The following is a 6,642-nucleotide window of genomic DNA, read 5'->3' on the forward strand; positions in this document are numbered from 1 at the left end:
AAACCAAATATCTATCACTGAATGAACATATGACATAGATATCACACACACAATAGAAAATGCAAAATGTGGGGAAGATGCTGAATCACCCCGCTATAGACAGGCAGGTCTGCCCATGCCCTATTTAGGTCCTGAGTCGCACAGAACACGCCGAATCAGCCCGCTGCAGACAGGCAGGTCTGTGCACGCCCTACCGAGGTCCTGAGTCGCGTGGAAGACACCAAATCACCCCGCTGCAGACAGGCAGCCACCTGATTCCACACTACAAAGATGCAGAGGACACCAGACCACCAGACCAAGGTACTGAGTCCCACTGCTCCTGGCCCAGAGGAAGGGGCTTCTGAGCCACCATCCCACTGCTCCTGGTCCAGAGGAAGGGGTTTCCCAGCCACCATCCCTCTGGTTGCTCCCAGCCCACAGGAAAGGGCTTTTGGGTCACCATCCCTACCGCTGCTCCCGGCCCCTGTCCCACCTCACCAGGCTCAGAGGAGGAAATCCGTGCAGGCACTAACAGCCCCCCGCCCCAGTCAAAATGAGAAAACACGTACATAAGTCTCAAAACCAGACTTCCAGATCATCTACAGCAACCCCAAAGGGAAATGAGATGGAACACTCTGATACTCAACCACCTGGACCCACTGAACTGGCAACAAAAGGGGATCTGGAAAAAATGAAATCAGAAATAATTTCTCAGATAACAGGAGAAATTGTGCCCCTAGTGCAAGACATGATTAATAAATCTAGAGAGGAGCTAAGGAACATAATGGAATCCCAACATAAGAAACAAATGGAATCCATAAAACAGATGCAAATAGATTTCCAGGACATGAAAAACTCCACTGAAAGTCTACACAGCAGAATGAGCCAATGTGAGGACAGAATTTCAGATATAGAAGATAAGATTGCAATTAGTGACCAGGAAAAGAAAAATTGCTTCAAAATTATAAGGGAACATGAGAAATCAATCCAGCAGCTGCTAGATGATGCAAAAAAGAATAACATAAGACTGATTGGGCTCAATGAAGAAACAGGAGAGAGTGCAGATGACATAAAAAATCTCTTCACAGAAATAATGGCAGAAAACTTCCCAAGCAGGGGAAAAGAGCTTGACATACAGATAAGTGAGGCATATAGGACTCAAATAGCCTCAATCAAAAAAAACTACACATAGGCATATAGTAGTTAGGATTACAGAAACCCAACAGAAGAACAAAATTCTCCAAGCAGTCAGAGAAAAGAAACAAATCACATACAAAGGAAAGCCCATCAGAATCACAGCAGACTTCTCAACACGAACCATCAAGGCAAGAAGAGCTTGGAGTGACATATTCCAAGCCCTAAAAGAAAACAGCCTCCAACCCAGATTGATGTACCCTGCAAAACTATCTTTCAAAATGGATGGAGAAATAAGATACTTTCATGACAAAGAGCACCTTAGGAACTTCGTGAATACCAAACCAGCACTCCAAAGAATTTTACACAATAGCCTAGGAAGAGACATTGAGGATCACAACCCCAGGAAGCAAAGCAGAATGAACCCATCTGGCATGACAAGAAATTAAATGTCAAGCGGGAGAACCCAACAAAAAGAAAAAGTCATGGCAATGACAAGTCAATACGTTTCAGCTATAACCATCAACGTTAATGGTCTCAATTCACCAATCAAAAGAAATAGACTGGCAGAATGGGTCAAGGAGCAAAATCCAACAATATGCTGCATACAAGAAACACTTAATTCAAAAGGAAACTCATAGACTGAAAGTTAAAGGGTGGAAAACAATACTCCATGCGATGGGAACCTGAAAAAAAGCAGGAGTAGCTATCCTTTTTGCAGATCAAGTAGATTTCAAACCAACACTGATTAAGGGAGATGAAGAAGGACACTACATCCTTGTAAAGGGAAGAATCCAAGAGGAAGAGATGAAAATCATAAATATCTATGCATCAAACACTAGTGTGCCCAACTATATAAAACAAATACTAAAGGACATGAAAAGTCATATATGCACTAATACAATTGTAGTGGGGGACCTCAACACCCCACTGTCACAATTAGATAGATCAACTAGACTAAAAATAAGTAGTGAAATACTAGAACTTAATCGAACTCTTGAACAAATGAACTTAACAGATGTTTACAGAGTCTTCCACCCCACAAAATCAGAATACACGTTCTTCTTAGCTGCACATGGGTCATTCTCCAAAATAGACCACATACTCACACACAGAACATGTTTAAGTAAGTGCAAAGGAATTGAAGTTATCCCCTGTACATTATCAGACCATAGTGTGATGAAATTGGAGCTCCATAGCAAAAGAAACTCAAAAAATTTCATAAACACGTGGAAATTGAACAACACACTTCTGAATAATCAATGGGTCACAGAGGAAATTAAAGAAGAAATCAGATAGTTCCTTCAATTCAATGACAATGACAATACAACATATCAGAATCTATGGGACACAATGAAAGCAGTCTTACGAGGGAAATTCATAGCAGTGAATATGCATATTAGGAAAACAGAACGATCCCAATTAAACAACCTGATGCTGCACCTCAAGCTTCTAGAAAAAGAAGAGCAGGACAACCCCAAAGCTCATACAAGGGAGGAAATTATAAACATCAGAGGAGAAATCAATGCAATGGAGACTAAGAGAATGATACAAGAAATCAATGAAGCCAAGAGTTGGTTCTTCTAAAGAATCAACAAAATTGACAAACCTTTAGCCAACCTTGTCAGAAAAAGGAAAGAAAAGGCCCAAATCCATGCAATTAGGAATAAAAAGGGTGAAATGACAACAGACCCAGCAGAAATCCAGAGGATCATCAATACCTAGTTCCAGAACCTATACGCCCATAAGATGGACAACACAGGAGAAATGGACAGATTCCTAGATACATATGAATTACCAAAGTTGAACGAAGAAGACCTAAAAATTCTGAACAACCCAATATCAACCAATGAAATTGAAAATGTAATTAAAAACTTATCAACTAAGAAAAGCCTGGGCCCTGATGGCTTCACTGCTGAATTCTACAAGACATTTAGAGAGGAACTGCTGCCACTACTGTTTAAACTCTTCAATGAAATTGAAAGGGAAGCAATACTCCCAAATTCATTCCTGGAAGCAAGCATCACTTTGATCCCCAAAGCAGAGAAAGATATAACCGAAAAAGAGAACTATAGGCCAATCTCACTAATGAACATAGATGCAAACATCCTTAATAAGATACTGGCAAACAGAATGCAGAAGATCATCAAGAAGATCATACACCCTCATCAAGTGGGATTCATCCCAGGGATGCAGGGATGGTTCAATATACGAAAATCAATTAATGTAATACACTATATCAATAGAGCCAAGGACAAAAACCATATGATTATCTCCATAGACGCAGAAAAAGCATTTGACAAAATCCAACGTGCATTTATGATAAAAACCCTCCAAAAATTGAAATAGATGGTCTCTACCTCAAACTGATAGAAGCCATCTATGAAAAACCAACAGCCAATATCATACTAAATGGTCAAAAACTGAAATCCTTCACACTAAAATCAGGAACAAGACAAGGATGTCCACTATCACCACTCTTGTTCAATATAGTTCTGGAAACATTAGCCACGGCAATTAGACAAGAGAAAGAAATAAAAGGAATAAAGATCAGTAATGAAGAAGTCAAATTGTCATTATTTGCAGATGACATGATACTCTATATAGAAGACCCCAAGAACTCCACCAAAAGTCTTCTAGACTTAATAACCAAATTCAGTCAAGTAGCTGGTTACAAGGTCAACACACAAAAATCAATAGCTTTCCTCTACACCAATGACAGACTCACTGAGAGAGAAATAGGACAAATAATTCCTTTCACAATAGCATCCAAAAAACTGAAATATCTAGGAATCATCCTAACGAAAGAAATTAAAGACCTCTTCTCTGAAAACTATGGCACTCTGAAAAGAGAGATTGAAGATGATATCCGAAAATGGACAGAATGCCCTGCTCCTGGGTAGGAAGGATTAATATAGTGAAAATGGCCATACTTCCAAAACTGCTATATAGATTTAATGCAATTCCACTTGAGATCCCAGCAGCATACTTCATAGACCTTGAGAAAACAATCCAAAAATTCATTTGGAGCAAGAAGAGACCCAGAATAGCAAAAGCAATTCTAGGTAACAGAGACATGGCAGGGAGTATCACGATCCCCAACCTGCAACTATACTACAAAGCTACTGTGATAAAAACAGCATGGTACTGGCAAAGAAACAGACTTGAGGACCAGTGGAACAGACTAGAAGATGCCGAAACAACGCCAGACACACTCAGCCATCTCATCTTCGACAAAGAAGCCAAACACCCTCACTGGAGGAAAGATAGCCTCTTTAATAAATGGTGCTGGAAAAATTGGGCTTCAACTTGCCAAAGATTAAAACTAGACCTATATCTCTCACCATGCACTAAACTAAAATCAAAATGGATTAAAGATCTAAATATTAAAATAGAAACTCTGAACCAGTTGGAACAGAGGTTAGGTAGAACCCTTGAAGACATTGGTGTAGGAAAAGATTTTATGAGTAAAACCTCAGTTGCCTGTGAACTAGCACAAACAATCAACAAATGGGATCTCTTCTTATTAAAAAGCTTCTGCACAGCAAGAGAAACCACCAGCAGTGTGAAGAGACAACCCACAATGTGGGAAAAAATCTTCACCTGCTCTTCCTCAGACAAAGGTCTACTATCTCGAATCTATAAAGAACTTCAAAAGATCAGATCTCCCAAATTTAAAGACCTAATCTGAAAATGGGCATCTGAAATGAACAGACATTTCTCAGACAAAGTAGAAATAGCAAATAAATACATGAAAAAATGTTGGGACCTTGCGCTTTCAAGGCAGGTGTCGGAACCACTGAGCTAAATCCCCGGCCCTAGACTCATGGGTTTTAATAATGCTTTAATGATAATAATGTTATAATAATGTTCCCTCACCCAGGGATATCTGTTTCATGTGGCCACTTTTGGAGTTCTGTTTGCTTCTTGCTCGTTGAATGCCCTTAACCACTTTAGACATAAACTACATCGCCTCAGCTTCCACAAGGGTCAACATTCTGCAGTTCTCCTTTATTTATCACCTCCTCCCCAGTTTGTTGGTGTCATTTGTAGTTACCACTGCTGAAGTAATTTAAAGCAAATATCAGATATTGTGTTTCCCATGACTCTCATAAATGCATCCTGATATATCCCTGAATATCTCCCATGCTGGGAGCTCAACACAGGGCCTAACAGAGACTAGGCAAGTTCTCCACTGCCATACACCCCCAGCCCTGGAATTACTCTTGTGCTAAGAAGGGCTGTTCTTTCTCTGAGAAGGTCATGCCCTTCAATTAAGTGACTATGTTTGCAGAGCAGGATGTGGCCATGGAGGAGAAAGGGACTTGCTGGAGCTGCCATAGGAGAAGCCAACCAGTGATTACTCGCTGGAATGACAGCTCCTTCAGCCAGAAGGCCCTGATGGCCAGGCTTGGAGTTCAGGAACCCCAGCCTCCTGGGCATCTGATAAGGGCAAGTACATACATACCAGGACAGATCAAATACATATCTGTCCTACTGCTTCTGGTTCCGCTTAACCAGACACAATTGAAACTCAAATTGAAACATGACTCGGTGATTAATTGGTTAAGTGACAACAGTTTGAGTCTTGGAAGGTAGAAGCTGGGGCAGCTGTGAGGCTACCTTCAGCCTCACCTCCCTAATTGAAGTCAGCATGGAGGAGAAGTCAGAGAGTTGTAAGGTTCCAGAGCACCTGTTCAGTGGTTTGAAGATTACAGATCCCCAGGAAGCACAGTGTGCCAGGCATGCAGTTCCTGATCTCAAAGATCAGTGTTCCCAGACCAAACTGCTCCAGGGTAGTAAGGACTGGGGAGAAGAATGTTCTCATGACTGCAGTGCCTCATTTAAGGAGGAGCCAGGAGTGGATAAGGTTCAGAACAAAGCTGCTGATGATGTGAATTCCTCTGAACTAGATGAAGAATGCTTAATAGAACTGGAAAAAAATATGCCAGATGAAGAGAAACAGAAAAGAAGAGAAGAGAGCACTAGACTAAAGGAAGGAAATAAACAGTTTAAGAAAGGAGATTACATAGAAGCTCAAAGTTCTTACTGTCGAGCCCTTTAGATGTGCCCATCATGCTTCCAGAAAGATAGATCTATTCTGTTTCAAATAGAGCTGTTTCATAATGAAACAGGACAAAAAGGAGATGGCTGCACCAAAGCAATTCAGCTAAACCTCAGCAACATCAGGGCAGAGTTGTACGAGAAAATGGATAAACTAGATGAAGCCCTAAAACTATATTTGACTATAAAACTATATTAAACTATATCATTGAAGATTCTAAAACTATATTAGAAAAGGATCCATCAGTATGTCAAGCAAGAAAACCTTGTGTGGTAAAACCTACATTTTTAAAAATGTTTTTTCTTCTACTCTAATACATAGTGAATTTTAAACAATCCTTTGGGACACAATTAAATTCCCTGTTTACACTTAGCAAAAGACATGGGAGCTCAGTCTTTGAAGTGGTGGCCACAAACGCACCATGACCATGTACCATTTAAAAGCCACTCTGAAAGTGGAAAATG

General features: G+C 40.4%; 1 pseudogene; it reads left to right on the forward strand.

Annotated features, from left to right (window-relative positions):
• The first annotated feature begins 5,683 nt into the window (after positions 1 to 5,683).
• Positions 5,684 to 6,376, forward strand: LOC101725269 (tetratricopeptide repeat protein 1 pseudogene; annotated as a pseudogene).
• Positions 6,377 to 6,642: the final 266 nt, after the last annotated feature.

This window comes from Heterocephalus glaber, unplaced genomic scaffold (assembly GCF_053883595.1).
Source record: "Heterocephalus glaber isolate CG9 unplaced genomic scaffold, H.glaber_assembly_v1.0 deba00001523, whole genome shotgun sequence".
Lineage (NCBI taxonomy): Eukaryota > Metazoa > Chordata > Mammalia > Rodentia > Bathyergidae > Heterocephalus > Heterocephalus glaber.